Source organism: Lemur catta, chromosome 10, assembly GCF_020740605.2.
Source record: "Lemur catta isolate mLemCat1 chromosome 10, mLemCat1.pri, whole genome shotgun sequence".
Lineage (NCBI taxonomy): Eukaryota > Metazoa > Chordata > Mammalia > Primates > Lemuridae > Lemur > Lemur catta.
The window spans coordinates 23,966,870-23,990,104 of NC_059137.1; the positions used below are offsets into that span (position 1 = coordinate 23,966,870).

A 23,235-nucleotide genomic window follows, 5' to 3' on the forward strand; every position below is an offset into this window, starting at 1 on the left:
ATCTGTCTTTTTCTAGTCTGTTGAAACTAGGTTATAGAAGTGTGATTTAATATTTCATGCCATCATTGCATAATAAAATGAATGTTCAAATCCACATGTACTAAAATGGAAGGCTTCAAATGTATGTTGTGATTAGTACTTTTAAAATAACACCTCAGGATACATTCTGCATATTTTAATTTAAAACAATGCCTTTTAAATCTGCATTATGTACAGGTGTCATAGGTGATAAGATCTTTAGCAATTCTAGTGATGGGAAAATATTTCAATAAATTTGGGATCAGATCTAATTAGTAAGGCAAGGATTATATTTAAAGTGACATTTTATTGTTACAATTTTTTTTTTTTTTTTTTTTTGAGACAGGGTCTCACTCTGTTGCCTGGGCTAGAGAGCAGTGGCATCATTGTAGCTCACTGCAACCTCGAACTCCTGGGCTCAAGCGATCCTCCTCCTGCCTCAGCCTCCCCAGTAGCTGGGACTATAGGTGCATGCCACTACACCAGGCTAATTTTTCTATTTTTTGTAGGGACAGGTTCAGGCTGGTCTCAAACTCCTGGTCTCAAGCAATCCTCCCTCCTCAGCCTCCCAAAGTGCTAGAATAACTGAGTTACCCTGCCCAGCTGTTACAACTTTAATTACTATACTTGCTATTTGAAATCCATGTTCTTATTAATGGGGCCATATCTTTTTAAGAATTGTGCTTAGTACCTACAGATTCTCAAAAATTTAGTAAGTAATAAAATGATGCAATTTAATTTGAAAACAATAAATAAATACAAAATAAAACCAGCTTAATGAAGCATAATGTACATATAACAAAATTCACCAATTTTAAGTATACAGTTTAACGAGTTTTGGCAAAAATATGCTATCGTGTAACCACCACCATCAAGCTATAGAACATTTCTCTCTCCTAAAAAGCTCTCCCCGTGCGCTTTTGCAAAAAGGACTGGGGAAAAAGTCATCTCACTAGCTCCTTGCTGGACACAGAGGGAAGAGCTTGAGTTAATTAGCATGGGGTTGCAGAATATAGGTCAACTACGTGTTCCAGAAGAGGGAAAGTAGAAGGTCAAGTTTCTCCATGAAGTTATTTCTCAATCCTGGTTGCACACTAAAATCAATGGGAAGACTCTCTTAAAATACCACTGCCTGGACTCCACCCTTAGAGATTCTGATTTAGTTCATCTATGATGGAGCTCAGGCATTGGGTATCTTTTAAAGGCCCCTCAAGTGCAACCAAGGCTGAGAACTATTGGGCTCAAAGGAAGTTAATTTTTGAAGGTGGAGTGTAGCTTTTTAAAATTGTAAAAGCTATGTAACAGCTGTCACTGAAGGAAATTACTTAAAAGGAAAAATCATACATGACACTATATCTTACACAGCAAACAGTCTCAAGGCTTTGTCCGCATGCAGACATATATTTGCACAACTGCATTCATTAAGTTAACGCAACTTTGCTTTTACTTTTTAAGTTACCAGTTATTATAAACTTCTTGTTGGGCCAGATGCGGTAGCTCACGCCTGTAATCCTAGCACTCTGGGAGGCCGAGGTGGGAGGATCCCTTGAGGTCAGGAGTTTGAGACCAGCCTGGGCAAGACCGAGACCCCTGTCTCTACTAAAAATAGAAAGAAATGATCTGGACAGCTAAAAATATATATAGAAAAAAATTAGCCGGGCATGGTGGCGCACGCCCATAGTCCCAGCTACTCGGGAGGCTGAGGCAGAAGGATTGCTTAAGCCCAGGAGTTTGAGGTTGCTGTGAGCTAGGCTGATGACACGGCACTCACTCTAGCCCGGGCAACAGACTCTGTCTCAAAAAAAAAAAAAAAAACTTCATGTTTATATCCCTACACAGGCAGTTTAGGGTCGTGATCCTGAGTGTGGGCTTTGGAGTTTAGACAAACCTGGGTTAAAATCTCACATTTTTCATGTACAAGTAGTGGATCCAAACTTCAGAGGCTCTAGCTGTGAGACAGTAATAGTAACTACCTCATAGTTTCATTCTGAGGATGGGTGTTTATAAAGGCATGGCTGCAAATCACCTGGCACTCTTCAGGCTTTCAATTAATGGCAGCTGTTATTACCATGGGAACAAGTGGGTTACTCACTGGAAGGAATGACATGCTAGGGCAGTCAATGCAAACAGACCAAGGGGTTGGAAGAGGAAGGAAGGGATCTCATTCATGCTCAGCAACAAGGACTCGGGCACCCTGGGGGAGAGACATGCAGAAAGTGTCTATGTGTGCATGCATGTACATGTGTGTATGCATTTGTATGTGCACTAAAGAGCTGGGAGTCCAGGCCTGTATGAAGCGGACGTCCCACAGTTGGGCATAATTCTGGGAGAGGAAGAATTCCAGCGGGTCCCTGGATCACCTATTTTAATGGCAACACAACAACAGCAACAAGAGCCACAGATAAAGAATGGAACGTACAGGCCAGTTGAGAACATGCTCTTGTTTTCTCTCCTTGAGTCTGGAAAACCAGACTGACTTCAAGGAGTACTGGGCAACTATCCCTTGTGGTCTTAGACTTATCAGAGGACATCATGCCCTGAGGAAGGAAGAAAAGCATTCTTCCATCAGGTGGCTTGGGAATAGCAAGCCATTACATTTGACTGTTTAAAAAAATGATATAAATTTATGGAGAAGCACTATTCCAGGCACTTAAGGAAGTTAATTCCATTAAATCATTTAATCCTCACAAGAATCCTATGAAGTAGGTATTGCTATTATCCTCATTTTATAGATGAGGAAACTGAGGCATAGAGCAATTAAGTAAACTTGCCCAAAGTAACACAGAAAATGGTAGAATCAGAACCAAAAACCCAAACACTATGCTCTTAACTACCACTGCACCCCAACCCGGTGAAGTGGGACATATTAGTTACATTATAATTAATGTTGAATGGTCTTCAGGAAGACATCAAATCATAATTTGCTCAACCTCTCCCTTTGGATTTAGTATTTTTCACTTTTAGTTATAATAAACACCTTCATGCATACAGCTGTTCACTCCTGTTGAATTAGCTCCTTAGCATGGCTTCCTGTGAGTGGCATTACTTGGTCCAAGGGGATAAATAACTTTATAGTTGCTGCTACATGTTGTATTGTTTTCCAAACAGGCTGCAGCAGTTTACAGTGCCACTGGCAGGTATACCTCAAGCAGCGTAGGTGGAATTATTTGTATAAATAAATATACCTTTGTAAAAATATTTTTTAATTTAATAGCTACAAGGTTAGAAATCTGCAGCACCACATTTGCTCAGCTTGCTGTGTTTCTGGGAGTTTCCTTTTATCCAAGGCCCTTTCATTCACTGAGTCAGCCTGAAGTTGAGCCATCGTCCTCCACCAGGCCAGCCCTGGACTTCCAAACTACCTGAAATGTTGGAAGGTGAGGGGCCCACACATGCACCAAATGCCACAAGATATTGACTAGGTTTTCTTTTCTACTTTACCAGCTGCTTTCCTAAATGGGATTGGAATGACTTTTAAGCCCGGCTAGCTGTCCTCCTGGTCATTGATCCCAGTGGTTCTCAGACTTTGTTGTGTCTACAGAGCCCCAGAAGATCTTATGCAAATGAAGATTCTGATTCAGTGTGTCTGGGGCAGGGCCTGAAAGTTTAACAAACTCCCAAGTGATGCTGATGCTGATGGTCTACAGACCACACTTTGAGTAACAAGACCCTGACATCTTTATTCCTTAGACAAATCAGATAGCAAATAAAGGGCAGAAAATCCCCATTATAACTCTCTCATTCCAGTTCTGCCACTGACAGGCTCTTAGGACCTTGGTCTAGTCATGCCCTCTCTGAGCCTCAGTTTCCTCATCTGTACAAGGAAAGTATAAGACTAGATGCTCTCTGAGCCCTTTCTGTGGTTTCCATTTCCAGCTTGGAATTCTTTAGCCCATTCGTATTACTTCCACATAACATCCATTCCACGAATAGTCTGTGAGCTCAAAGGAGGGGCGCAGGCACCTTGTCAAGCACCAGGGATGTGACGAGGAACAAGCTAGACATAGTCCTTGCCTTTGTGGAAATGCAGGTCTATTGGGAAAGGCAAGCCAATTAGAACTGCAGAACAGTTTGGTAAGTGTTTTGGAAGGAAAAGCTCAGGATGCCATGGAAGCAAATACAAAATAGATCTTGCTCAGACCAGTGGGAATCACAGGAGACTTCCCAAAGGGAATCAAGATAAGAGGCATGATCCAGGTGAAGATGGGCAGAGGAAATGGGGCATGTCGCGGGCAGGGGGGGAACGTACAGCAAAGAGCTCTGGGTAAGAAAGAGCATGGGGCTTGTAAGAAACTCAAAGAGGCTCCACGGAACCTGGGAGAGAAGCAGAGAGAGGCACAGGAGATGTAGCAGTGTCCCCAGGGCCTTACCTGCCATGGATGTGCACATTTTTCCATGGGTGATGACAAGCTCTTGAAGAGTCTCAAGAAGGAGCAGGACAGATTTGGATTTCAGGGAGATTGCTTTTGCTGCAGTGCAGGGATTAGAGGGGACAAGAGCACATGTAAGGGAACCAGTACAAAGACTTGCAGGAGTCCCAGCAAGAGGTAATAAAAGCCTAGACCAGGGCAGCAGCAGTGGGAAATGGGAGAACTAGATGTATGTGGACAGATGTGGGAGGTGGAATTGACAGAGCTGGATGGATGAGGGCAGTAAGTCTTATGGCTTATAACAACAAACATCTATTTCCTGCCCTTGGGTCTGTGGGTCAGCTGGACTCAACCTTGCTCAGCAGGCTATAGGTCAAGTTCAGGGCTGCCCCATGTATCTCCCATTCAGGGAGGGACCCGGGCTGAAGGTGCAACAGCCAATTGGGGCATGCTTTTCTCACAGTGGACAGCTGGAGCTCCAGGAGACGCAGAAACACAGATGTCCTCTAGCACGAGGCCACCAGAGCCTCTATTAGGAACTGCCACATGGTCATTCCTTGGTTAAAAGCAAGATCTATGGACAAGCCCAAAGCCAATGGTGTGTAGAAGTATACTCTGCCCCAAGATGGAACAGGAAGGGAAAGTATTTGTTAAACAATAACATAGTCAACCATAAAAATTAAGGCCAACCCCCAGGTAGATGGGAGGAGGGCATTCACTGAAATAAGAAACACAGAAGGAGGAATACATTTCTGGATAAGGGTGAGGAGAGAAAGTAAAGGATTTCATCCTGAGATGTATTACCGCTGAAATGTTCAAGCAGAGATGTCCAAGAGGCAGTTGGATAAGTGGTCCACAGCAGGGAAGAGAGGGATGGGCTCGAGATACTTATCTGTGAGTCATTAGCACAGGGCTGGCCATGAGAGGGGATGAGATCATCCACGGAGAATTTGCAGGCTTAGAAACGGGGCAGGCCTAGCACAGAACACTCAGGAACTTCAAGGAATAGTTCTTAGAAGAGACACTTAAAAAGGAGACTGAGGGCATTGTCCCTGGAAGCCAAGGAACAAAAGTATTTCTCAAAAGAGAGAGTGGCCCGAAGTGTCAAATACTGAAACAAAGTCCGAAGGGTCTGACCGCAGGGGATGGATTTCTGTAGACCGGGGTGCCCCAAGCTAGACTCTAAGACAGCAAATGGAGAAAACTCAAAGAAACTCAACAACCTGCCTCCACCCCTGGAACAAGGCATAAGGATCTACGACTCCTCTCAAATTCTACTTGCGTAAGCTTTTTACTGGAGTGTAGCACGCACAGAGAAAGTACACAGATCCTAAGTGCACAAAAGTGCACAGCTCAACACTTTTCACAAGGTGAGCACACCCGTGTCACCAGCACCCTGAACAGCACCCAAAACCCTGCACTTGCCCCCTTCTGGTCACCGACCTCCATCTGCACCCCAATCTTGAAAAGACACCAGTGCGCTGTGAGGTCAGCTGGGAACCTTGCTGAACTTGAGGTTCAGAAGTTCCAAATTCAAAACTTCCCCCACTGGCTCCTCCTCTTTCACCCCCAATCTTTCTCGGGATTGCTCCTCTTCTCTTGTTCGCTCCTCCATTCTTCTCTCCGTTCACCATCCACTCAACACACTCGAGTGCAGGGCCTACGTGTCGTACACTCTACTAGGGGGCAGGGAGAGAATATAAAGGTAACGCCAGGCCTCGTGCTTACAGAGACAGACACGTCACACGATGTGACAACTATAATAACAGGCGGCACTGTGTGTGGGCGTAGAGGGTGTGCGTGCATGTGTACTCAGCAGCAAGCACTTAGGAAAACAATTGACACTATGTGGGCAGGATCAACAGGACTTCCAAGTCTTTGATGGGATGGAACAGGACAGGCTTGGGCTCTAAGACATTGTGTGCTTCTCTGGGCGCACTTCATGGCTCACTGTCCCTGAACCTTAACGTGCATTCAGCCTAACAAACCTGGCCTCTGACAGTGCCGTAACTGAACACTAGAGGGCAAGAAAAGACTGTGAGCTTGACAGCAATTGCCCCATACTTTGCAACCTAAGAGGAAACACTTTGATGAAAGCTCTGAAAGAAAGGAGATGAGAAAACACAAGAAGCCCAGACAGGGAAAGAGATGTGCCCAGGGTCACACGGCTGTAGAGGGAGCATTTTGTACCAGGTCCGTGCAGTTTATTCTATAATGCTCTCAATTTTCTAAAACTCAATTCGTGGTAATTCAGGATGCTCCTAGAAGCTTTATTCTTTTTTCTTTTTATCCTTTTCTTTCCTTTTTTTCTCTCTTTCTTTTCATGATACTTGGGGGGGGGGAGCCATGATGGAGAGGAAGATTTCTGTTTATAAGCAGATTTCTCTTTATAACAAATACAGTACAATCGAACATTGGGCTGTGTGTTCACTTTCTTCCTGAATCTGAAGTTGGTGTCAAGTTCTCTGGGGATAGTGCAATGGTTTAGAGCGTGGACTCTGGAATAAGTCTAGGTTTGAATTAAGTTCTGCCTCTTGTTCTTGGTATGATCTTGGACGCATTTCTTAATCTGCAAAATCGGGCTATGTTCACACACAGACCTCCCAAGATTGTCAGGGTTAAGTGAGTTGATGCAAATGTATTCTTAACAGTTCCTGGCAAGGAGCAATTGCTCCATCAACAACGTGTGCTCTTAATCTCCATCTCCTGGCTGAACCGTGTTGGTCAGCACCCAGCTGTGCCTGTGCAAGGGAGGAGCCCAGCCGTGCCTTCTCCAGCCCTCGCAGTCAGCAAATCTGTTTGGTTTCGAGTCCCAGCTCTGCTCTGTCATTTATGGGCTATGTGATCCTGAGCAAGTCCCTTCTCTGCCCTGAGCCTCCGTTTCCTCATTCCTCAAACAGGGCTGATACTATCACTACCATTACTGCAGATGCTCCTTGACTTACGATGGGGTTACATCCGGACAAACCCATTATAAATTGAAAACATCCTAAGTCAAAAATGCATTGAATACACCTAACCTACCGAACATCAGAGCTTAGCCTAGCCTACTTTATACATGCTCAGAACACTTACATTAGCCCACAGTTGGACAAAATCATCTAACACAAAGCTTATTTTATAATAAAATGTTGAATATCTCATGTAATTTATTGATATTCTGCTGACTGTGTATCGCTTTCACACCATCAAAGTCAAAACATTGTAAGTTGAACCATCATAAGTCAGGGTCCGCCTGTACTACCTCTGCTATTGCAGCAAGAATTCCTTTTAATTTAGGTCAATAAATATTTTCTGATGCCCTATGATGCCTTAGGCCTGGTGCTGGGCCCTGGAGAGGAAGAGACAGATACTCGAGGACCCAGCAGGCGAGTAGGCTAGACAGGCTGGTGACCTTACAAATTACTAGAGACTATGGTGAATCCAAGAGAAGGAGCACTAGTTCTAGAGGGTTCTAGGAGGTCTTCCTGGAGGAGGTGAAATCTCAGCTGGCTTTTGAAGGATGAGTAGGAGTTTCCCAGACTCATCTTCCTTTAAAGTCAATGAAGATAGTGGAATCAGGGGTCCTGCATGGGAGGTCTGTGGCACATAACCAGCCAGAGCTTCCCTTTGTCCTAACCTCATGGCCCTCAGTAATGACTCCAAGTATCCCTCTTCTCCCAGACACCCCTCTGGAGGGAGGTAGGGGAGCCTTGGTAGGCTGGTGAATTTAGACCCGCTTTGGAAGAAAAGAAGCCCAAATTATGGCAATTAGGAGAGGATTGGAGGCACCCACCCCACACAGATCATCTAGAGATGGGGGCACCCTGACTAGCACCTGTCCCAGGGGAACATCTTATGGCTCAAGACTCTGATGTATCCCTCTGCCTCCCAGCCGGGTGGGCATGACAGTCCCCACCTATGTTCCACCTCCAGTGCAGCCGCACCAGGCATTGTCATTCACATCTTCATATCCTGCCTCTGCCCGAATTGTTCTTCCTCATTCTTTCTCTGCCAGCCAAATTCTACGCACCTTGTCAGGGCAGCCTCTGTTGCCTGCCACCTGGCAAAGTGAGTGGGAGCCCTGCACTTTCAGGTTACCCTGAGTGGACCCCAAAATCACCCTGTATTCTGGCGATCTAGCCTCCCATCGGGCTCTGAACTCTCTGCAGGCTGCAGGCGGGTACCACGTCTGAGTCCTTTTGTGGATCCCCAGCTCCTGGCACAGAGCCTGGCTGAGAGGACCTCGCTCCGTAAATGTTTGCTGAATTGAATTGAACTGAACTGAGCCCAGAATTCTTGACTCTTTCCAGTCAATGTTTTTGTTTTCCTGTCTTGGCAGGAAGCAGAGGGAACATTCAAAGAGGTAATTGGAGAGTGTGTAATGAAGGGATCATTTAGAGAGGTGCGAGCAGGGTTAAAGGAAATAAAGACGGTGAAGCACCCAGAGGCCAGCCACTGCGGGAGCTGCTGCCATGCCTCGGCCCGAGGGGCAGGAGGAAGGGAGCTGGTGACTCACTTGGCCAGAGCTGCAGCTGGGAGGGAGGGGCTGCCTGACAGGGGTCCTGGACACAGCCACTGCCAAGCCTGGGCCAGCAGGGAGGGGGCAGGAGACTCCATGCCCACCCTCTCTCTCCTCCTGTCCAGCTTCTGCCGTCGGCTTGTCTTGGTGGACCCAGTGGAAGGCAGAGACCAAAGCAGCCCAGCTGGTACCGGCCACAGAAAGCAGCTGTCCTGGGCACAGAGCAGTGAATGAAAGAAGGGAGCACATCTGGACAGTTAAGGGAGAGTACCCAGCACAAGCGGCTTTTCCCAAAATATGGCTTACACTGCACTGGCATCAGAACCACTTCGGGAGCTTGTTTCAAAAGCAGATTCCTGGGGTCCAACGCAGACCTACTAAATCACAATACCGATCTATAGGGCCTGGGAACGTGTATTTTCAGGAGTCCTTTCCCCAGCTGATTTTAATTCACATGAATTTTTGAGAAAATCACTATCTTGAATGGGTGCTTCGGATGATGCAGTAGGAGGACTGGCCAAGGATCTCTGGAAGTACATAATTACAAGAATTATGAATTTGGTGAATCCATAATTTGAACCTACAGAATCACCCCCCAGGTATTGTGGCCTGGGGAAATTGGTTTCCCAGGGCTGAGGGACCCCCAAAGCACCAGGGAACCTCAGTCACTCATTCATCCAACGTTACTGAGCACCTACTAACTTTCAGGCCCTGCGGAGAGTTCTGGCAACACAAAGGTGAACAAGGATGGGCCTGGCCTGAGATTTCCTACGAGAGCTCTTAGATGCTATCTAGCAATTCCAGGGCTCCAAAAATCATTCCCAACCTGTGGGGATTGACTCTTCAGAGCTTCTGCTAGTACCAGCTCTGGGCAGGCAAAATAACAAACTAAACCCATGACTTCAACCGCCATCTACACACCTATGGCACCAAAATGTGTATCCCTCCTGAGTCCTGGGTGTACAGACGTACACTTGGAGACCCCACAGGCCCCTCCCATCCACATGAGCCTAAGAAGACTCATGTTCCATCCCTGCTCACCCCCCAAGGCTCCCAACATCAGTGAGTGGTGTCACACGCGCTCAGGTGTTTAAGCAGAAATCTCTCTCTCCCGCCTTTCCGTGGCCAGGTTTAACTCTCCCTTCCCTTCACTTCTCTAGTTCCCACCAGCATGCCAAGTGTTCACTGTCCCCCTTTATTACTACAAGTACCTAACAAGAGTCCTTGTCCTCTCCTACGTCATTGTTGCCAGAGGGATCTTTGCAATATGAAACCCGAACATGTTACTCCCCTTCTTAAAATCTTCGATGCCCCCCAGCACCCTCAGGACCAAGTCCAGACTCCTGACTGTAGCACACAACGCCCTGTGCCCCTGGCCATGCCTGAGTTTCCACCTCATTTCCTGCCACTTCTCACCCTTCGCACACACCCTTACACCTTCAGCATGGATCTTAAATGTACACACTTGCTCACCTTCTTCCCACGATGCTCTCCCCCCTTCTATACCTGGTCAACTCCTTCTTGCCTGTCAAACTCATTTCAACTGTCATCTTATCCTTGAAGTCTTCTCTGACCCACCAGACTGGATTAGTCTGTGCTCCCTCAGTATCTCACCCTTAACCCCTCTGATTTTATCTCACCACCTTGTAATAGTCTATTTGTCTCTTCTATTAGTCTGTGATCTTTATAGAGACAAGGATCAGTCATGTCTAATTTGCCTTTATATCCCAGTGTTTGACAGTGTCTTCCTGTCACCATGAGCGAGTGGGTGGGTTAGTGGATAGATAAACTGCACTAATAATAGTCTCAGCCAGGTACGGTGGCTCATGCCTGTAATCCTAGCACTTTGGGAGGCTGAGACACAAGGATTGCTTGAGGCCAGGAGTTGGAGACCAGCCTGGGCAACATAGTGAGACCCTGGCTCTACAAAAACTTTAAAAATTAGCCTGGCACAGTGGGATGCGCCTCTAGTCCCAGCTACTCAGGAGATTGAGGCAGAAAGTTCGTATGAGCCTAGGAGTTTGAGGTTGCAGTGAGCTATGATGACATCATTGCACTTAGGTCAGGTAACAGAGCAAGACCGTGTCTCAAAAAATAAAATATTAATAATAGTCTCTTGCACAGAAAGAGCTCTTCCAAGAGAGGACCTAGGGCAGATTGATTCATTAAATTTGCTAATTTTGACAGGAGTTACATCTGGTTTCACAGATGGTTGAGTGAATATACCAGATACACCACCAGGTTCTGGGCCAGTACAGCAATCTAGAACATTCTCATCTCAAGGACCTCATGATAGATAGGGGAGGCATTGTCTGAGTTAGGCTCTTGCAGGCTGCAAGGAAAAGACATATGCAGGTTTCTTAGGTACTGATATAAGTGGCCAGATTAAGATATTTCTTGTGTGGAAGGGTTTCTTGTACAAAAGGTTTTCTTACATGGAAGTAAGGAAGTATGAGAACCCCTCCTAGCAGCAGCCCAGTCCCCCTGGAACAGCACCTCCAGGGGATAGAATTAAAGGAGGATGGAATTAAAGGCCCTTGTATCCACCAGCTCTTGCCCCAATACTGCCGCATAACAAACCACCCAAAAACTCAGTGCCTTAAAACAACAATATTATTTGCAGTTTGGTTCAACTTCACATTTTTATGATTCTTCTGGGATGAGCAGTCTACCAGGGCAGTCTTTTTATGGGAAGTACAAGCTTAAGCCCATAAGTATATTTCAAGCCCTTAATTTAAGCATCACGTATGCTAACATCCCATTGGCCAAAGTCAGTCACATGGCCAAGCCCAAAGTCAAGCAGCAGGAAACCCATCTACTTCCAGTGGTGGAAGGAACTGCCAAATCACATGGCAAAGAGCATGGATACAGACAGGAGGGAAGAATTAGAAACATTAACATAGTGCTCTACACCAGTAGTCCCCAACATTTTTGACACCAGGGACTGTTTTCATGGAAGACAATTTTTCCATGGACCAGGGCCGGGGGAGGGGGAAGGAGGGGAATGGCATTACATTTATTGTGCACTTTATTTCTATCATTATTACATTGTAATATATAACGAAATAATTATACAACTCACCATAGCTTGGCGACCCCTGCTCTACACAATGTACAACACTCCTCATTTTTCAGGATAGATTATTTCTCAGAAACAATAACTCATCTTTCCTACCTGTTATTTCCCTTTACTTTTATTTATTTGAGTTACTATGTAATGAGTATCTCCCTCCTACATTCGGTAATATGGGTGTACATAAGTGCAATTTACATCAGCAACTGGATTCATTATATAATCTTCAATTCATGTTCAACTACCCCTATTATATGGTATTTCCATGATAACTTCAGCTATTTTAGTCAAGCTTATACTTTCATCAATTATAAAAATTAAGAGGTTAATTAAGAGGTTACATCAGCTGTAAAAATTAAGATGTTAAAAATCCCAGACTAAACACTGGGCCCACTTATAGTAATGTTATTGTGAAAGGCCCTTGGACAGCTACTGCTTCAATTTCAGTTCTCCCTCCTTGGGCAGAGCAGCAACCTGGTAAGCAGCTCTTGCAGGAAAATTATTCTTGAAATACTGTTTGTAGATGTCTTTTATGTCAGCCAGGAAAACAGTTGTTGTTACCACATTAGAGAAGTCACAGGCTGCAGCTTTCAGAATTTCACCCATGTTTTTAAGAGCTTGTTTAGCCTCTTCTGCTACCCCTACTGGCACAAGCTGTCCACTTGACAGGTCCATGTCTATCTGTCCTGAAATGTAAACATTCCTGTCTGACTAATACAGCGTGACTCTAGGGGCCAGTGGCCCTCGGGGCTTTCGCAGTGCTGATCACTCTTCTGATCAAGGATGACATGGCCAATCCTTCCCTCTTGCGGCCCCTCGGGGAGAACAAGCCCCAATTGCAGTCCTGCTCGAGTCACAGCTGACTCAAGTTGTTTGATTCTCATACGTCTCTGCACAGAGAAGAGAAAAGGACAAAGGCTGACAGCAGGAAGTCAGCATCAGAGAGGCACGTGACCACTTCCAGGAGTGAGCAACTTTCTTCAGAAGTTTCAACCCACCAAAGATGACCTCTAACTTTCATACACTCCATCAACAAATATTTATCCATCCATCCTCTGGGTCAGGCACTGTCCTCATGGCTAGAGACACAGGATGAGTAAGGAAAAGTCCTTGCCCTCGAGGAGCCTGGCCTCAGTGGGGAAGGGGGAGAGTTAAGAACTTAGGTAAGTGCAACCAAGTGGTACAGGGGTCTGGATAAATGTCTAGGTGGGGTTCAAAACAGGAGCTGGTCAATTCCATCTGACAGAGCGTGGGAGACAGTAACAGACACCGAAGCTTCAGGAAAGGGCCAAGTGGGTGGGACGGACAAGAATAAAGATCATTCCAAATATTAACATATTGCACAGGCTGGGCCAGGGCTAGCGGAAGAGGCGAACTAGCACCCTGCATTAGTGTCTTCGAAGGACTGACACGTAGGGGCAGGAGGAGGGAGGAAGAAGGGCCAGGGAGAGGAGAGGACAAGGTGATGCAGGGTCCAGGTGGTGCAGACAGTTGCACACCATGTTAAGGAACGAGAAATGTGTCCGGGGTTTCTCCTCCCTGAAACATTTTGTGTAGGGATCTCAAAGACCTGGCTCTTTGTGCCTTAGGAAGGGCAAGGTACCTCATAATGCATCCTGACTGATTACCTAAAAATGGATAAACTATTTTAATCCCCTGCATGATATACCGATGATTAAAGTCTTAAGAATCCCGTGCATGGTGTTTCCAGTTGCAGTGCACGATCATATGCCTTACCTCATTTAGTCCTCATAAGCATTCAGGAGGCAGGTGTTACCAACATCTGTTTGACAGATGAGACACTGAGACTTACAAGGAGTCCCTAACAAACACTCCTTGCAGTCAAAATGAAATCCTTTTTTCAAAAGGCCTGAAGATTAGTATGACAATGCCAAATGCCTTGTAGAGACTTGGATTGGTTGGGCTGGTTGTTTCCAAACGCCTTCCAATCTGCGGAGCAGCTGCATCAGGTTCACCCAGGAGCTTCTTAATAATATGGACTGTGAGTCTCCACCTCTAGGGATTTTCAGATTTGGTAGGTCAGGAGTGAGGATCAGGAACTAGTACTGTAAGAAGCTCCCCAGGTAATTCTGATACATGGCCAGATGGAAAATTAGTCAATTGGCCTCTTTGGGTTGCAAGGATAATTTGAGGCTCTGATGACAAAAATGTGGTCCCTAAGCTACCTGCCTCAGCATCACTCAGGTGCAGTTCCCTGGACCTCGGCAACATCTACCAAATCAGGATCTCCAGAAATGGACCCCAGAATCTATGTCTTAAACTCCCAATATTCATTTGTTCATTTATTTGTAAGTATTTCTTAAGGTCTTGCTATGTGGTAAATGCCATTCCAGGAGCAGGGATGTCATGGTGAATAAGACCAACAACGTCCCTCCCCTAAAGACATGTGCATCCTGCCTCAGCTGTTTGAATGCTAGGTTTTGAGAATCACTACCTTAAAATAATGTGGGGGTTCAAGGCTTAGCCTCAGCAGCAGGAAATCCTGCTGTGACTGCCTTAGTTATCCATTGCTGGTAACAAACTACTCCTACAACTTAGTGGCTGAAAAATGACAATGATCTTTTTTTCATTTCTCATGATTCAATGCATTGGCTGAGTGGTCCTGCTGGTCTGCTCTGGGTTCAGCTGAGATAAACCTGGCATGGCTAGACCCTGCTCCATGAAGCTGTTAATCCCAGGCTTATTAATGGCATGGTGGTCTCAGTGTTCCAAGAGAGCCAACTCCAATGTGCAAATGCCCATCAAATATCTACCTGTCATGTTCACTGATGCCCCATTGGCAAAATCAAGTCACGTGGCTATGCTCAACCTTAGCATGGGAGGGAAACTCACAGGCGTGTGGACACCAGAGGGTCACTTCTTTGGGAGTCCTAGAATTCTATTAAATATCACAGTTACTCTGACTGCCTCTTGCTACTGGGATCTCTTTGTGTATATTCTCACCTTTCCCCTGCTTTGTTCTCTAGTTTAAATTCCTAATTGAAGGAATCCAGTTATCTTGCAAAGCACATTCATGGCTCATAGCATCCCTACTCATGGAGATTCTAGGACTCAGCAGGACTGCAAGCAGAGCTAGTACAAAGGAGATGAGGACCCTGTGGATATCTTTGATACCCTGGTTAAACCTCCCATAGGAGAGTCATGAAATTCCTGTCATCATCTCTATAATCACCCTGATATAATAATATTCTCCCATATATTTTATATATTTGCTCCTGAGAGTAAATTTGAAGTTTCATGTTTGCTATTGGTTACATAGATTTTTTTTAATGTTTCTTTCTGATTTTTGAAGCACTGCTTGTATGTTGCAGAAGTTTCAAAAACTATAAAAAAGAAAATTAAAATCACTAATCATAGCATTACCTAGAAATAACTGTTTTTAAGCCTTTTAGTGCATTTTCTTTCAGACTTTTTTATGTGCACAAATGTTTTTCTTTACATAGTTGTGCTGCGAATACAGCTTTATGTCTTTCTTATACTTGTCATCCAAAATATATTGTTAGCAGTTTCCCATGTCATTACAATCTCTTCATAAAATAATTTTGAGGTATGTCATAATAAGACTTACTATTTTATATTCATTCAGTTGCTTACTTCATATTTTTAACAATTATCAGCAGTGCTGTAATGACTCATTTCTGTTCATAAGTTTTTATCTGCATTTGAATTTTTTCTTCAATTAGATCGGGTCCATATTTTTTCCTTATGTAGCACAGTTTTCAAGATTATATCAGCGTTTCTTAATAAATAGCTAAAGAGATGTTTTCCCTCCTGAATAGGACGAATACTTCCCTCTGCTCTATGTGCCAAAGCAGCTTTGCAAAATGGGTCCATTTCCTCTCACTCCATTTCCTCCTGCTCGACTATCACGTATCCCCATTTCCGTGTGGGTACACAGGACAGCCAGGCTGGGTTGGGTTTTCAACGACTTTACCAGAACTAGAGACAGAGCTATACATGTTCCCACGGTCCCCTCTTTATCCAAACCATGGAAAATTGATTTTTTTTTCTCTTTCCATAACTGGCACAGACTGTGTTTGGGTCAGGAACCCAACATGAACTACAAAGACTGACCTCAACCCAGGGAACTTGAGAAGAATCTAGATAATACTGTCAGGAAATTATTCCCTCATGTGAATTGGCATTTGAAATATGTACTAGTATTATGTACATTTTCTTAATATCACTGAACCAAGTGTGATGGAAAATAATACACTGGCCTTAGTAAGTCAAGGGACTTGGCCCGACATGGGCATATCAACGAGGTAATCCGATTTCAGCTAATTCAGTCACTCATCACACTCTTAGTAAGTACCAGATTCTCTCCAGGCTACCAGCATAAGAAGAAAAGATTTGAAAGAGTCCACAGTTAGGGGAGCAGACTTGCTCAATTGTCTATAACGTGGGGAGGGTGGGGAACCTGCAGCCTTAAGGCCACATGTGGCCTTCTAGGTCCTTAAGTGCAGCCTTTTGACTGAATCCAAATTTTACAGAACAAATCCTTTCATTAAAAGGGGTCCAGCTGAGAATGATGAAGCTTTTCTTGCCTCCTTTGGTGCTTAAAAAAGAACAGTCTTGAAATCAGAAGGCTACAGGTTCCCCACCCCTGCCAGAGTGTGCAAGATTGAGAGAGATATGAAGGTTGCCCTCAATATATTAATATTTACCCCATAGTGTGATGATAAAATATTGTCACAGAGGCTGACAAAATTGGGGCAGCCTCCATGGTTGAGACTGTACTGCCTGTGATTCTAGATTGCAATGAAATCAAAACCATGAGACACCAAAAAGGTTTCAGCCTCCCCTTAATTCCTGATAATTTCTCTGAGAGATTTTACTGACTCTGTCATTCCCAGTCTTTCTGTCTACTGGAGCTCATGGGCCCCAGAGCTGGTTTGGAATTAGCTCACTCAGCAATGCAGGTAGACAACAAAGGAATGTGCCCTTCACCTGTAGACCTGACAGCTCAACTAGGTCACTCTCGGGAACAGATGTTAAGGTGGACATCCTAATTCCTTTAATTGTTTCACATAGGCAAGAAATTGAGAGTGCCTAGTGATATCCAATCACAGATTAATTACATCTTATTTGGGACACTGTTGGACACATTTCTCTACATCTATCTGTATCTCTTTTCTATTGGTTGACTATCAAGCTAGCAAAAAAAAAATTTTTGGAAGGCTTTTTGACAAAGGACCTTTAGATGTAACATAACTTTTCTTGCTCACTACAGAAAGACAAGCAATTTTTTGGCTCATAGCCCTTTACATACTTTGATTAGAAATAATAGTCACAGATCATGTGGCATCAGGTAGATCTTTCAGGGGATTTTCTAAGAGTCTGCTAACAGTGGCACACACATTAATAACTAAGTGTAAGTCAAAATGTGATGAAAAGCATAAAAGAAGAACAGACCAAATATCCTACGGTGCAGAGATTAGAAAGCTCATAACCAGCAGAAATAATCTGGCAAGAGGTAGCTGCCAAGATCAACTTTAAACAGGATTTCAGCAGGCAGGGATGGTGAATGAGTTGTTTCGGGAGGTCAACATGGGTGGCCTTCATTCTTCAAGGGGAAGCAAGAAGGGTTTATGCCTGTGCCTGGGCTGGGATGACCAAGAGTGGCAAAGCGGTGGCATCAAACTGAGAGAAGCTGACGAAGGTGAAGAAGCGGGGAAAGAGCAATGTTTTCTGACACGATAGCTGGAGAACTTCACCCTGGAAGGGGCAGTTAGGGGTGAGGAAGAGCAGTATCCGTGCAGGTCTTGGTGACTGCTGCGCCAAGTGAGTCCCTGAGCTTTGCTCAGGCATCTGGGCAGGATATCCCATAACCCTTGTCAACCCACGCCCCTGACGTGAAGATGATGTGCCTTAGGATCTCTGCCGTCCTGGCTGAACACGGATTCCTTTAACTTCGCATGTGACTCATGTTTACAGAGGCATCGCGGGACAGTCTGTTTGGACTGTGAGGCACTGACTGTGTGTACCATGGAAAAAATGAAAAAGCCATCCTAGCAGGACGCCAGGGAACAGTTGAGGAAATCCTGTGGCGTGTCATCCCTGCAACACTAGAAGCACCGGAGCACTGGGCAGGCTGAACAGCATGGCCCGTTCTGGCACTGTCACCAGCAGTTGGGAGCACAGTGTTCTCCTGGGCCCAGGACAGGTTTCCAGCTTCTCAGGAATGAAATGGTAAGCCAAGCAAGAGCAGGTTTTCAGATGATCGGCTTTTTATGGGCGTGACTTCCGGTAGAGGCGGCCTGGGCAGTTGAAATTTTCCGTCTCACTGCTCTGGCCATTTTGTTACCAACTGTGTCAGAAAAGCATCATTCCTGATCCAGAGGTCACTGAAATTGTTCTTCTCTCTCTTTGATCCTCATCCAAAACCTCTCTTTTCGGTTCCATCCCTCAGCCATGTGAATTTCCAACAGGAGTGAGAGTTCTCTCAAGCAGGGTGTGCACACCATTGTGCCTTGGTCGCAGTGAGAGCCTTGACTTGTCAAGAAACCTGGGCTTTGCACTTGGTCAGCAAAATTTAAAGGGAGCCAAAATGGAAAACAAAATAATTTTGAAAAAAAATTATGCATACTTTATTACTTTTTTTCCAGAGAGAAGTTCTTTATTTGTAAATAGTTGTATATCACATAGTAGAAAATTCAGAAGGTACCAAAATGTTTATGGCGAAAAGTAAACTTCCATCCCTCTCCCCTGTCCTACTCATCCAGTTCCTCTTAGGAAGATGATGACCTTTCCAATTTCAGTTTTGTGTGTATCCTGCATACTTTGATGTGTTTATTTTAAGGTCCACTCCTCTTAGCAAACATCACCACCACTACTACTATCCCTATTACTGCCTCCTCTCCAGTCCCATGGTTAGCTTGCTCCTGGCCCCAGGAGAGCGTGATGGATGATGTCAGAAACCCAAGGTCAAGGGCAGAGAGCCTACCGGCTGAGGGTCCCTATGTGCCTGTAGGGGATGCCCTCTCTCCCTCTCCTCTGCTCTCTCCTTCTACCCCTTTCTATGTGCACCTCCTTTAAGAAGCTGATGCTTTGATCCTCGGTCCCATCCATCTAAGCATCAGTGATAACCTACAAGACCATTATCTCTTGGTAGAATTCCCCATCCTCTTCGTTTATTACTCAGACTATGTTCTCGGTGTCCATTTATTGGAGGCCATAGGACAGAAGTTATAAAACTTCATTGTGAATAACGTTCTTACAGTAAATTATAAAATGCAGCTTCCTGGGTTTCACACCCAGAGATTCAGAAGGTCTGGGCTAAGGCCAGAAGTCTGCTTTTCCACAATGACTTCTTCCCCCAAGGTGATCTTAGTATACATGGTTCCTGGATCACACTTTGAGAAACACTGCCTTCGGTGTTATTCCTGACCCTCTTCCCTAGAATCTTCTGTTAGGGATTACTGAGTATGTCCTACACCACTGCTGGTTTTTCGAAGTCATGACAACTGTATGACCATTCTACGTTTCCTGGGTGTTTTTCTCTCTCTCTCATTCTGTTTTCTGTATATGAACTTTGAAGGTGGGGCTTAGAGACTCTTGACAAACCCATGCTCTCTGGGTTTTGTAAGATGACACCACCCCTTTTCAGGGAAGGCCAAGTTGTTTAAACACAGTCAGCCACAGTTCAGGATGCCAATCCATTCTCTGCACGTCTCTGTGGTCTCAGCCTTTTGCTGATGGAAGCATCCTCAATGCTTTGAGTTTCCAGAACAGGACCTCAAAGTCCCTGGATTTACATGTCTGTTCTCCCATGTGACAGCAAATCTCTGTGGTGGTCTGTGAGTCTATTATGATTTAGTCCTCTGTCAGTTCCAAAAACATGTGCTCTAGAAGAGCATTTTTCAAACTCCTGGTATCCCTGAGGGTTCACATAAGTGTTCTAGAAGGTCTGAGAATCCTCTGAGATAATCAATATTATCTTTCCATTTCTATGATAATATTAAAAATATATGCATAACCTGGGTCACCTGGCCAACTCCCTTATAGCAGAAGGCTGCCACATGATATCGGTTCCCTTATTTGAACCTGTGTTTACCATCAAGTTGGCATCAAGTGACCATCTAAAGGGAGAGCATTTACCTTTTGATGTGCTGACAAGCACATTTGGCAGCCAATAGGTCTAGCTCAGACAGAAACACTGAGTCCTTCCTGGGGCTGGGGAATGAGGGGAGGGCCCCCAGGTTCCAGCGTCCAGGTTCTGGCCCCCACACCTCCCTGGCTCCATCCCCTGTGGCTTTCCCCCTTGCCCACCAGCCTCCCTACGCTAGATGTGCTCCCTCAAGGGCCTTGGCTCTGGTTCTTTTCTCTGCCCAGAAGAATTCTTCCTCCACAGATCTGCATGAACAACTCCCTCATCTCCTTCAGGTCTTTGCTTAAGTGTTTGCTTAAGTGATTAAGTTTCTTAATCCTATTTAAAATTGCAACTCCCCTCCCCCACCCCCATTACCTTTACCCTGTTCTCTCTACAATTCATTTACTTATAATGTCTATTGTTCCCTGTAGCTCCATGAGAGGGCACCCAGCACGAGAGCAGGGATTTCTGTTTGTTTTGTTCACGCATGTCTCCCCAGCTCTCAGAGTAGTGCCTGACACACAGTAGGTGCTTAATAAATATCTGATGAATCAATGTTCTAATGCCTCATTGCCAACAATCACCTCATCGCTGCCCTTGTACTCACACACTAAATTCGTTTCTCAATTTTACAGACAAAACTCATCTTTTGCAGGTGATAATTTGCAATGGAAAGACACTTTTCAATGGATAAAATGTGAGGTTTAAATGTTTGTGTTGCGGCCGGGCGCAGTGGCTCATGCCTGTAATCTTAGCAGTCTGGGAGGCCAAGGCAGGAGGATCGTTTGAGCTCAGGAGTTCGAGACCAGCCTGAGCAAGAGTGAGACCCCGTCTCTACTAAAAAAATAGAAAGAAATTACATGGACAACTAAAAATATATATAGAAAAAATTAGCTGGGCATGGTGGCGCATGCCTGTAGTCCCAGCTACCCGGGAGGCTGAGGCAGTAGGATCCCTTAAGCCCAGGAGTTTGAGGTTGCTGTGAGCTAGGCTGACTCTATGTCACTCTAGCCCAGGCAACAGAGTGAGACTCTGTCTCAAAAAAAAAAAAAAAAAAAAGTTTGTGTTGCTCAGAGTGAGATCCATGAAAGCCAGGAACTCCAAGAACACAGGCTCAGGGGATGAGGGGTCCTGAAGTTTGACTAACATTTCTCTAGCATGCTCCTGACTGATGGCTTTCTCACTCCTGGGCCGGGAACAGACATCTTGTTAACATCTGCCACCGCTGGTGACTCCTCTTTGTCACCATGCAGGGTGGGCTTCACCCTCCACGGAAGGAGACTCTCCCTTTTTTGTGCAATTCCAGAGTAGTCAATTTTCCTCCCTTTATATCATTTTCTTCAGCTTACCAACTTTTAAATTTCTTTCATTTTTCCAGATAATAAAAGAAACATGCTTATTGTAAAATAAGATTTAGGGAACTACAATATAAAGACATACAAAGAAATAGAGGCCCAAAGACTTGAAATTCCTGATTTGTAAAAGTTAACTTCTGTAGCTTGCTTCTCTGCCCATAAATGCAATACTGGGACATAATATTTTGGTGCAGTTCTTTCCAGTCTTTTCTATGTATGTATTAAATTGAAATATAGGAAGTTGCCAATGTTCAACCATTTTGACCCACAAAATGGCAATTTTGTGGGTTCAACCTAGTAATGCCTATAGTTGAGGCCATACCATGCATATAATTTTACATCATATTCTTTTTATGTCATTATAACAGTACTACTTGCCCATGCATTTATAGGTTCTTGGGCCCTTTGTGAGCTCACATTAACAGCACAAATAATTGATAAGCATTAGCATCTCAGCTGGGAGCCCTGCCTTGTAAATCACTGAAGCAGTACAAGTGGTGCAGACTTCCTGAGTCTTGTGAATGACAACCCTCACTGAGTCTTCCAGGAAACTCTGCCTATAAATTTCCCCAGCCAATTGCCTGTGTGCAGCGCCTGGCACCAGATTTTCTGCCCAAATGGCAGCTTCTGGGAACGCTACTAATAACTGTGTCCAGTTGCTCATCTCTTGTTTCTCTTAACTTGTATGAATTTAGTCCATTACCTGTGATGTATATTCAGTTTTTAGCTCCTCTTCCTCTCCAATGAAATGACCCTGTTTGGTTTGTTGTTGTTGTTGTTAGTGGCTTCTGGATTTCTGAGCCAAGTACAGTTTACCAGCACTAAGAGAGAGTTGACTATTTTTTATATATATATTATGAAAAGCAGGGGGACTCTGGTTGCTCTTACAGCCCTGGCTTTCTCCCAGCAAACATCATCAGGACTGTCGGCTCTACATCTTTTCATCACAGCAAAGTCCTGAGCAGTCCATGGATCATGTGGTTCCATCATGTTGTGACCCTGCCTCCAAAATTATTGCCCAGGGACAGTAATCAATGCAGGTCCTCTCTGGTCTGGCCTATCCGGGACTCGGTACACCTGTATTCCCACTGGGCCTTAATTTGCTCTAGACTTGGCTGGGTTTAACCCTAGATGAAGATTACGTGTCCATCCAAAAGTCCCATTTACATATGGTTTGGGAGCTTATGATATAAGATCAAGTATCATTGCTGATAATAAATAACATGATGTCACTCCAGGTGCAACAGCTTAAAAGGATGGACTTTAACATTTTGGCCCCAAGAATAAAAAAAGGAACAGGAGACCAGAACATTCAAAGGTAATCTGTAGGCTACAAACACATCAAAGGGTAGAGAAAATAAGGCAAAAAAGCCACAAAATGAAATGATATGTGGCTTCTCTTTTCATCGATACCTGGTAAGCTACTACATAGAGAGGCAGTGTATCGTAAAACCTAACACCCCGGCTTTGAGACCAGACTGACTTGTGTTCAAATTCTAACGCTGTTTCCAGCTGTGAACAGCTTCTAGAATATTTTCTGTAAACCACAGCTGAAAACACCCACTCTGTAGGGTGATTGTAAGGATTAAAGAGAGAATATGTATAAAATTGATCACACTTGAGTTTGATAATAGTAGTTATTATTATTACAAGACTTACACCAAACAAGAATTTTTAATGTGATCTTTTAAATGTTTATTATTGCAAACACAGTATTGTGACATTAATAAACTTTAAAAAACCCAACCAACCAACCCTACTACCACCCCCACAGTAGACTATTTACATTTTACTATTAAAATATA

The 23,235-nt window shown here is 44.5% G+C and overlaps 1 pseudogene; it reads right to left on the reverse strand.

Annotated features, from left to right (window-relative positions):
• Window positions 1-12,356: 12,356 nt before the first annotated feature.
• LOC123645964 lies at window positions 12,357-12,752 on the reverse strand (annotated as a pseudogene).
• Window positions 12,753-23,235: the final 10,483 nt, after the last annotated feature.